We start from the raw sequence: 11,392 nt of genomic DNA on the forward strand, positions 1-11,392 counted from the left end.
TGGTTGAATAGTACTCCATTGTATATATATATACCCTGTTTTCTTTATCCATTCATCCGTTGATGAGCACTTAGGTTGATTTTATTTTAGCTATTGTGAATAGTGAATAGTGAACAGTGAATAGTGCTGCAATAATTATGAGAGTGCAAGTATCTCTTTGATATATCTATTTCCTTTATTTTGGATATATACACAGTAGTGAAATTACTGGATCACATAAATTTCTGTTTTTAGTTTTCTGAGGAACTTCCATACTGCTCTCCATAGTGGCTATATTAATTTACATTTCCACTAACAGTGTATAAGGGTTCCTCTTTCTCCACATCCTCACCAGTATCTGTTATTGCCTGTCTTTTTGATACAAGCCATTTTAACTGGGGGCGAGATGATCTCTCATTGTGGTTTTGAGTTGCATTTCTCTGATGACTAGTGATAAAACCTGGACATTTGAACTCTCTGGTTATTTGGACATAATTACAGTCTTATCATAGATCACAAAATGGATGATTAAAAGAAGTAGAATTTAGATATCTGATATGCTTTTCCTATTTTCCAGGAAACAAGGATTTAGCTTCCTTGAGGGTCTTTATGTGTTTACATTGTTGTTTTGTAATGATGTGTTGCTATGTATGTTGTTATATATGTTGTGTAATGATATGTTGTTATGTAATGATAACGGTAATAATATTTGAGTCTTTCCAAACTACCTTATCAGTACTTCCCAAATTCTTTCACATCCCAGCACACATGGAAAGCGGTAACATATGAATAGCACCCTAGAAAAATAGAGGAGGTCGCTAGGGCTCTGGCCTCCCAGTTCCCCTTCTTGCTGTCTCAGAGGTGAAAGAGACCTGTCTGTATCTCTGCTCACCTAGAACCCATTGGAGTATCTTGGTAGAAAAGGTCTGGAAATGCCAGTTTGGGACCACCTCATCCGTGGTCCTCTAACTATCATGCAAATTAGTTCTTCCGGTGTCCTTGCACTCACAGAACTCTGCCCCTTGGGTGAGGGAGGGACTCCAGGAGCAGAGAGAAGATGAGCAGCCTCATGGAAAGGAGGAGCTGGCATACATTCCCACGTGGAGTGAGCAGAAGTGCCAGCTGTTGTCTTCAGGGAATTTTGCTGACAGTATGAGAATGGGGCATGATGTCACAGGAACCTGGCTTGGCCAGCACAGCATGGTGTCCAAGGCAGCTGATCTGTTCATCTAGATTGAAATGATCTCTTCTCCTGCTGCCCCCACCCTCCCTTCTCCCTGCCAGTCTGAGTGATAATTGTAAAGCCATGCAGTTCCTTTCAGAAATAGGCCATGGGAGCCAGTGCTGGGTGTTTTGTGGCTGGCATGTTGCAATTATCACCAAGAATGGCTCTGATGACAGCATAATACATGTGGTGTTTTGTGCTAAAAAAGTCAATACCAGTGGCTGGAAGAGCAAATCTTTCCAGAGATGTGAGCACAGCTTCAACATGACATAGTATCTGTGTGAGCCTCGACTTATGGTCATTTCTCTTCACCCTCAAGATTATTCCTACAAAATAGACTATTGCCCCAGTCCTCGGGAAGCCATAGAGAACATTCCTCTCTGTTCAGGAACTCTTCTTAACAGAGGAAGGCTTTATAAGACTCTGCCTGTGTCAGAGTCCAGAATTGAAATTTATCTGAACTTGAGAGGAAAGTGTTATCCTCAGAATAGAACTTTAAGGAAGTTCAAATCCTAAGTTTACCACTTAGTAGCTGTGTGACTTTGGGAATTTCAATGAACTTCTCTGACCCTTGGTATTAAAAAAAAAAAAGTACAATACTCACTTCAAGACTTGCTAGAATTACATAACTAAACAACCATAAGTAAAATACTTAGCACAAAGTCTGGCCCAAGGAAAATGACACAAAAACAGCAGAAGTTGTTGCTATTGTCATATTTGTAGTTATTGTTGTATATACCACTCGTGCTTTTAGGAAGAGAGCTCTATAAAAAAATTTTTACACATGCTTGCTAGATTCTTTTTAGGACTGACCAATCTCATGATTATCATACAGATAACTAGAATTATGACAGCAGTTGTAACCTCTTCAAAAATCTTACTATGTCATGTTGGCGAGAAGATTGAAAAAGAAATCCCAAGCAAGAAGAGGACAATTCAGAACACACACCCCTCCACCACAGAAACCTGTAGACTCAAACATTTCCTCAAGACACCAAGAAGTTTAAGTTAAGTATTCTTTTGATGGAAAAGTTTTTAAAAAATGAATATAATATATATGTAATGTTGACATTTTTACACCAAAGGCTATAGCTTAACCTTTTATATTATTGAACCACCTAAAATAAGTTAACTTTTCACATGGCATGACTATTTTTATTTATCTAACCATGAATTAGCAACCTGAAAAGGCTTTGCCTTATTCGTTATTCAACATTAAGTAGCCGCTTCTCACTTTGATGTGGGTTATTAATTTATAGACTGCCTTTAGCTTAAGTCAACTGATGACAAAGCACAGTTCCAGAAGTAGATTTTGAAAATAAGCAGCTTACAGTAGGAGAATATTTGTCAGCTTTAATGTTTACTCAATAATTCAGTAAAAGGAAACAACTAAAAGGAAGTTACTGTTATGCAGAAAAATATCTTCTTTACAGTTCTATTCGATGATTAAGTTTTCATTAAGAAGTATAATTTCTGCAACTTAGCTGACAATGATGAAGACTTTGGTGTGCTGGCTATTACAGAAGGCAGATCCAAAATTTGTTTAGAAATCACAGAGCAACAGTTTTCCTGTTACAAACTCAGAGAACATCCACTCAAGGTACGAATGCATAAAACCAAGAGACCAGGTCTGTGTTATCCCTCCAAATTAGCATTTATAAAATGGGTTTCAAGGATTTCCACTCTGTTATTAATTATTATTCTTCCTCCTCCTTCCCCTCCTCCTTCTCTTCCTCCTCTTCTTCTCTTTTTTTTTTATACTGAACACTAAGACCAAAAAATTTACAATGTATGTTAGCAATCATCTTGTCCAGTCATAATTTTACAGATAAACGGTAGTAAAGCCTAGTGGTTATGAGTGAAGGCTCAGGAGTCAGTCTTAGTCTGCCTGAGTTCAAATCCTGGCTCAACTGCTTTCCACCTGTGCAACCTTTGGACAGGTGATTTACTTGTCTGTACTTTATTTATTCGAGCTGTAAAATCAATGTTACAGGCTCTTGAAAGTATTTACAGAATTGAATTATTATGATAAATAAACAAGGCTGTACATAAGTATTAGATGTGTTATTACAAATGGGAGAGCTGAGGTTGTGAGCAGTTAAGGAATTTGTGTAGTTTCCTCAGCTAGTCAGCAGTGGAGTCCAAGTCTTCTTATTCCCATCCGAGACTCCATATTCTACAAGTGAACAGTATGGTAGTGGACATAGATCCTTTCTGCCTAAACAGCATCCATTCCTCCTTCTTCTGGTAATAGCAACCTAGCACTTACTTCAGAGAGCCACCTGATCCCAATTTTTAGTGTATGTACATCAACTTAATGTGGGAGGAGTGCGAGGGTGTCACTCAACCCAAGCCTGGCCAGTCAGAGGATTCCATCACCCTGGCCATAAAGTTTGGTTCAGGAGGGGAATGTAACTTCAGATCAGTGAGATGCCATCCAGGCTGTCTCCTGGAACAATTGGGGAAAAGATAACCTTTTTCCTTTGGGCATGTGACTATTAAGATATAAGTTCAGAGACTGCTAGCCATCTTCCTGCTAAGAAGGGAAAGCCTAGGTAAAAAAGAAGCCAACAAAGAGGGAAAGATAGCTCATAATTGGAGAGAGAAATATTCCTGATGGCATCTCTGGTGTGCTTGGATTGAGCCATACCTGAAGGAAGGGGAGATCTATCTTTGGACTTGTCAGTTAGTTCAGCCAATAAAGTGGCTGCTGTCACTTACATTGAAAAATACTGACTTACACAGGCATTTAAAAAATATACCACATAGTTCTCACTTCAGGAACCAGCTTGAGTATTTCCTTGTATGAAAATACTCTGAAACCCAAATCTTCCTGTTACAGCATGAGAGTAATTTTGGCAGTCCTCCTTACTTCATGATATTTTGATATTGTCTTGGTTAGGTGAGCAATATTGGGAAGAAGTATAGGGTGGGCCTGGAGTCAGATCTGAGTTGGAATCCCAGACCTTCTCCTAGTCAGCTCCCTTCTCATTGGCTAACCACTTAATCTCTGTAAGCCTTAGTTACCTTGTCTGAATAGACTTATTGCAAGGGCTCAATAAGATAATGCATGCAAAATACTAACATTAAGAAGACAGTAATGATAATGATAAAATGACTAATGTTTATTGATGTTAACTGGGTGCTAGACTCTGCTGAGCACTTTAAATGAGTACCTCATTTACTACTCATAATGACCTTGTGTGGTAAGAGTGCCATTCCTCATTTTGCAGTTGAGAAAAGTGAGAGACAGAGAGGTTAAGCATTTTGCACAAATCTGGACAGAAAGCTAGTGAGTGATGGTGCCACAACTCTTATTTGAGAAGCCAAGCTCATGACTGCATTGTGAAATTGCATCTCATCTTATCCAATAACAATTAGGTGTTTAGGTTGTTGCTACTGATGACTGATTTCTGACAAAAGTTCAAAAGTTGACTTTGATTTTGAAGTAGTGATTTTTTTAAGAGACAGAGTCTTGCTGTGTTGCCCAGTCTGGAGTGCAGTGGCTATTCACAGGTCCAATCATAGTGCACCACAGCCTTGAAATCCTGGGCTCAAGTGATCCTCCTGCCTCGGCCTCGTGAGTAGCTTGGTGAAGTAATGATTTTGAAACAATTAGGCTGAAAGGCTCAAGGATGAATAGTGTGGCCATAGGGTCTTCTTTAGAGGAGTTCAGAGAGTCAGGAGTGGAGTTGAGTGAGAAGAAACAAGAGTTATTTTGGGAAAGTTATGGTAACCTCTCTGAGTCTTGGCTTACTCATCTATAAAATGGTTTTACCTATGCCCCAGGTTTTTGTAAGGGTTAAAAGAGATTATTATGAAAAGCACTTAGCAGGTTGCCTGGGGATCATCATTACCATCATCATCATCACCAACAATGCCTATACAAAAGGGCAGATCTTGGTCTGAAATTTACATATGCTCTCTGAATTTGGTTTTCCTTAGTGATCTTTCTTGGTGAACAGATCTTGTCTTCACAGTTTAAATGAAAAACAGAGCAAAACAAAAACAAAAAAGGAAATGAAAAATCTGCAACCTAAGAGATTCTGTTTATTAGCTGCCTCCTAACAGCAAGCAAAATAGCCCAGGAAGAGCTTCTGAGAAAAAAGACTGAGGCGGGTTCTGCGTAAGTGTCTTTCCCTATGCACTGCTCTACATCTCTGCGGTGGACACATCACATAGAGCCCTGAGAAATCACACGGGGAAGAGAGCAAAATGTCAGCACAAGAGAGCTACTCAGTAACTAAAGACCAACTGTGTCCCTCATACAGTTCTTCCTAGACAAAGAACTCACTGGGCCTTGACCCTCCCCAAATGTGCCTAAATGGTCATTTTTAGGCTCTTGCTTGTATTTCAGTGAAATGGTCTATACTGGGGGCCAAATACAGCTCCATCTCCCCGTTTTGCTCATCCGACCTCTTCCAGGTGGCATGTTCACAAACAGACTCCTCCTCCCAGAGGAATTGCTGTCCTTGCCCCTTTTTTCCTTACCACCTCCACTCAACAGCAGAACAGTAAGGGACAGTACCTTGGCACCCTGCTTGTGATAGGTGAACATCTCCTGGTGAGTGCTACTCAGGGACCAAAGCTCTGCCTGCCAGGAAAAGTGTGAAGATGAGCACCCTTGGTCTTGTTGGAGCAGAAAGGAGGACTATAGGAACCACTTTATGTGTAGTGTGCAGCATCTAACTGGGAGATTGAGAGAAAAGGGGGAATTGATTCTAGTTGTTTTTAGATGACTTTTTTCTATTGCCTCTTTCTTTCTCCAGAGACTCACAGTTTATTTCTGGTCATCTGCTCCACCTGGGACAGGTTTATAACTCCCCTTGAAGATAACACCAAGAACAGAGGGTGAACAGTCTTGAAATTGGTGTTGTGCCTGCTTCTCTTGTTCATCTATCACAGGAAGACAAATCTTGTCATCTGTCCTGCTTGCCTTGGTGACATACTTTCAAAATTTACAAGTACTTTATTAGTAAGAATAAACAACGTAAATAAAAGTCCCTTACTGGGGGTCATGTGCCTTAGAATAAAACTTAACAGTTTTCATCTGTTGTCTTTTCATCTTCTTGGTGACATAAGAATAGGAATGAAAATTTTAACAAGCTTTACTGGTGATCCTTTTCATTGTAAAGTTATATGTGCTTACTGTCAAAAATAAGTCAGACAATATATAAAGGCATAAAGAGTAAGAGATCACACAAACAATCCCACCATTCAGTGTTGAGATTTTCAAACATATCAATATACATATAAATGCATATTGCCCCCAAAATCTTATCTTTGTATCCTGCTTTTTATTCAAAGTATTCTCAACATGTTAAAATATGTTAGAACATATAGGCATACTTTAACATTTTTAAAAAACTGTCTTCCATAGTATTCCATTGTATAGAGGTACTTTATTTAACCAATTCCCTGTTGACGGACATTTAGATTGTCTTCAAATGTTTTTAAAATGAACAATTTATGTATAAATCTTGGACCTGATGTTTAATTATTTTCTTAGGAGGTATTCCTAGACTCTGGATCAAAGAGTTTTTCCACTTGCAAACTGCTTTGTTAACTATAACTAAATTAACTTCCAGAAACTTTTTTTTCTTTTTGAGTTAGAATCTCACTCTGCCACCCAGGCTGGAGTGCAGTGGTGCAGTCATGGCTCACTGCGGCCTCAACCTCCTGGGTTCAAGCAATCCTCCTGCCTCAGCCTCCTGCGTAGCTGGGACTACAGGTGTGCCCCACCATGCTCAGCGAATTTTTTGTAGAGACAGGTTGTACAGGCTGATCTTAAACTCTGGGCTTCAGGCAATCCCCCTGCCTCAGCCTCCCAAAGTGTTGGGATTACAGATGTGAGGCACCACACATCTGTAATGTGCCTCACACCCAGCCTCAGAAAGGTTTTAAGAGAATCAAATTAGTTTTCACTTTTGCATGGACCAAGGCATGGAGAGATTCAATATCTTGCTGAAGGTAATTCGGTTACTCACCAAGGTGCTTACAGATCCATCTGTTAAAAATCTTAATATTTTGGAACTAGAGAGACCCACTGAAATCACTTAATCCAAATCTACCATTTGTGTAGACAATTGAAGAAGGAAGGTGTATAATTCTTTTTTTAAATTTTTTTTTAGGTGGAGTCTCACTCTGTCACCCAGGCTGGGGTGCAGTGGCATGATCTCGGCTCACTGCAACCTCTGCCCTGCGGGTTCAAGCGATTCTGCTGCCTCAGCCTCCTCAATAGCTGGGATTATAGGCATGTGCCGCCATGCCTTGCTAATTTTTGTATTTTTAGTAGACACACGGTTTCACCATGTTAGCCAGGCTGGTCTCTAACTCCTGACCTCAGGTGATCCTCCCACCTCGGCCTCCCAAAGTGCTGGGATTACAGGCGTGAGCCGCTGCACCCGGCCATGGAAAGAAGGTGTGTAATTCTTGAACCCAGGGCTATCTCTCTCCAGTCCTCCTTTGAATTGGAGGATGGTGTCTGCAACTTGACATGATGCCATCCTACCAATATAATGCTATAAGCTCTAGATTTTTCTTTAATGGGTTTATATTTCTCTGGCACCACAAATTCAACCAACCCCACCCTGTAGACTACAGACAGAATGCAGACAGAGTCTCAGATCTGGTGCCTTAAAACAATTTTTTTTTAATGTGGAAATGTTTCTCTTCAAGCCCCTTCTAGATGTAAGATTCAGGAATTCTCTTTAGATAGTTTCCTTAGAATCCTATGTGGTTAGTAGCTGGCCCTTCCTAATGACCACTAGGCGTCAGACTTTCCCATCTCTCCTCCAACTGTGCTGCTTACTCAGTAATTAACTCATTTGCTTGGAGTCATTAGCTCTTATCTAAGGGGACTTCTTTGTCATCATGTGAACATGGTCATAATGATGCAGAATCCTAGCAGATTTCAACAGGACTGATTAAGTTTGCCTGTCTCCTAGTTACGGCTTTTCAACCGGGCTCTTCATTGCAAATACCAAGCCTTAAACCAAGGGGAAAGTAGAAGAACGACCAATAACCAACGCCTTTCACCATTCCCAAGCGAAGCCACAGAATGCTACTTCCTGTCACTGCGCTGCACAGATATGTGTACCCCCATTGCTAATGGGGTGCTGGTGTGTGCAGCTCTGAGCACTCTCCCTCATTCATCTTAAGGACAATGCAATGCCAATGCAGTTAACAACAGGCTCTGAATTCTGTATGTCAGGTAGCTTGAAATAGAACAGCATGTCATCAACCATGTGTTCAGTGTCTGTCACATACAGAGCACTACACCTGAAATCCAAAAAGGGATATTTTCATTCCTTTGGTCAGTCAACTATTCAAAAAGTATTTTTTTAACAGCTGCCAGGTGCTAGGGATCCTGTGATGAAGAAAATGACATGTGGCAAACACATCAGCAGCACAGCTTGAGTAATGCAAGACCACTTTCACACCACATCCAAGTCCAGGCTGCTTGGCCCCTCCTGCCTTAGAAGAGGCTGTGTAGATGGGATTAAAGCCATGGCCCTTGTCTCCCCTCAAACTGACTTTTTGCCTGCAAGCTATGTCATCTTCTCGGAGGAACTGAATGTTATAGACTCATCATTTCCCCACTTCCTTCTCTCCCTACCTGACAACATCCTTGAAAGAAAGAGACAAACAGCAACTCATCTCAGATAGGGGAGAACTGAGACAGAGAAAGTAGAAGAGGTTTTTTTCAAGTCACATAGGAGAACAGAGGCCAAACTAGAATTCCAGACTCCACAAGCTACTTTATATGGAACCCACGGACATGGTTTTCAACCAAGACGCAGATACACAGATAATAACACCAGGTAGAGTTTCTTTTCCCTTCCTTCCTTTCTTCCTTCCTTCCTTCCTTCCTTCCTTTCTCTCTCTCTCTTTCATTTTTTTTTTTTTTGACAGGGTCTCGCCCTGTTACCCAGGCTGCAGTAGCAGGATCATGATTCATTGCAGCCGTGATCTCCTGGGCTCAAGCGATTGTCCCACCTCAGCCTCCCAAATAGCTGGGACTACAGACATGTGCCACCATGCCCAGTTAATTTTTTTTAATTTTTATACTTTTAATTGTTTGCTTTTGGTAGAGACGAGATTTCACTGTGTTGCTCCTAAGCTAAAACAATCTTCCTGCCTTGGCCTCTCAAACTCTTAGGATTACAAGCATAAGCCACTGTGCCTGGCCCTAAATAGAGTTTCTTACCAAAAACAGCCACTTAGCACATATTAGGAGACTGATGAATGAGAATGGAATGCTTCATTTTATGAACTAGTTTCCATGAAACATAGTATCCTGCCTATAATGGCTCTGAGAAGAAAAACTCTCATCCTGGAGACATCTTCTCACCTTCCTTTCCTAAAGAAAGACATAACATTTCTTGACAGGCACTGACTCACCCAGGCAAATGCATCAGTTGTGATTTCCCACAGCATATGTCAAGCCTTTGTAGAATCGCTTCAACCAGAACAACAGCCTAGTCCCTGTACCTGAAATTCATTTAGATCTACTTTAATTTGTCCAAAAAACCACCATTACCAGAGTGTGTCTCCCTAAAGAAAAAAAGGATGTTTTCCATTTGGTTATTTGGAATTTTTCTTAACACTTCCAGGGATTTTTTGTTGTTGTTAAATAATAACATCTCTACAAGACATGGCTAAAACAATGAGACAAATTTCCCAAGACCCACAAAAAATTCATTTATCTTAGATAAATCAAACTTTATATTCCCATTTTACAGATGAAGATGTATAACACAATATGGTCCCCAGTAGGTATTAACAAGGGGCCTATCTGTACATAAAGATAATCCAAATTGTAAATGAATTCAGTAGAATCAGAATTGGATTTCTTTATTTATTCACACAGTCACAAAATATTTGTCTCTTCAGTCCTTCCTCAAAAGAAGGAGGATGCTCACAACTTGACATGGAGTTCGTCCACCTTGACATCAGCTTATATAGCATCTTGAAGGAGCCTCTTGTACCTAGATAATACCCAAATAACCCAGATAATGATAATCTGGGTTATTTTGGCATCTCTGCCTTGGGAATCCAATGGAGAAGGAGAAAGATTAAGCTAAGAAGAGAAAGAAAATATCCTAATTCCCTATTCAATTAATCTTCTCAGTAGCTTTAGATGCTACAAATTTACCTGAATGAAGAGCTATTCCATGGTAACTATGAGAACCATTTACACCTACAATAATGATATAAAGCTGTGATCTACAATAAAGAAGAGCTACAATGAACTAGACCTTAAACTTTAAGCATTTCTTGCTACATGTCTAGACCTCTGCATAATTTCCCCACTATGTCTGATATGCTTATCAAACATAAGCAGTCTCTTTTTCTGATTTTTGTCATAAGTTCACTTCTGAGTAAGTTCAGGTGGTAGTGTGTGGTGATAGCACCTGGGCATAGCCACTGCACTCCAGCCTGTGCAACACAAGAGACAGACCTCGTCACTGAAAAAAAAAAGGCAGTAAATTAAAAATTTATTTAAAAAAACACAAGACATCCCAGGCCAACAGGCAACAATAACCTTTCATTTGTGATAAATGCATTCTCACTTTTCCTCTCTGTAAGCACATGCTATAAATCAGAATTGCTCTTTTTTCTAAGCTTTACTTTGAAGCAGTTAGTGAAAAAAGTTCTATTTCCAAAACAAAAAAGCAAGCGTAATAACAACAACAAGAACAAAAACACCGACTATCAGCATCTTTCTAGTTCTTGAGTATCAGGCCTTCCTTTTCAATGTGCACTGCCAGACTTCACCCAGCTCCACTCTAGAGTCTTCTTCCTCTTCCTAAGAAATGCTTAGAGTGGCTCTGGGAGCCACATTACTTTTCTTTTTCTGTAACTCCTAACACGGGAAACGACAGCAATAACTCACTTATCTAACCCAATGCCAGGGCAGCACCTCACCTAACAGCTTTGCACCCGGGCTGCCGGCTCCCTCTGGTCAGTCCAGCTCTCATCACCTGAGTCACCTGAAAAACTGAACTGGGCAGCTCAGCTCTTGAGTAGCCATTCCACTCCTGTGAAGATGTTTTCTGAATAACTACCCAGAAATGACATTAGCTTCCATTGAAAAACAAGATATTTGCATTTTATTTAGAGGTAGAGACCAGCTTCTGAGGGTACAAGAAGATAGCACCTGCAGCCAGGCAGGTACTTTAAACA

General features: G+C 40.3%; 1 long non-coding RNA gene across 1 annotated transcript; it reads left to right on the forward strand.

The window, feature by feature from the left end:
- Positions 1-2,725: 2,725 nt before the first annotated feature.
- LOC129050466 (uncharacterized) lies at positions 2,726-6,217 on the forward strand. The gene is made up of 3 exons (XR_008514093.1): positions 2,726-2,804; positions 5,170-5,330; positions 5,974-6,217. It is a non-coding gene; the product is annotated as an uncharacterized LOC129050466 (long non-coding RNA).
- The last annotated feature ends 5,175 nt before the right edge of the window (positions 6,218-11,392 follow it).

This window comes from Pongo abelii, chromosome 16, assembly GCF_028885655.2.
Source record: "Pongo abelii isolate AG06213 chromosome 16, NHGRI_mPonAbe1-v2.0_pri, whole genome shotgun sequence".
In the NCBI taxonomy this organism is placed as follows: domain Eukaryota; kingdom Metazoa; phylum Chordata; class Mammalia; order Primates; family Hominidae; genus Pongo; species Pongo abelii.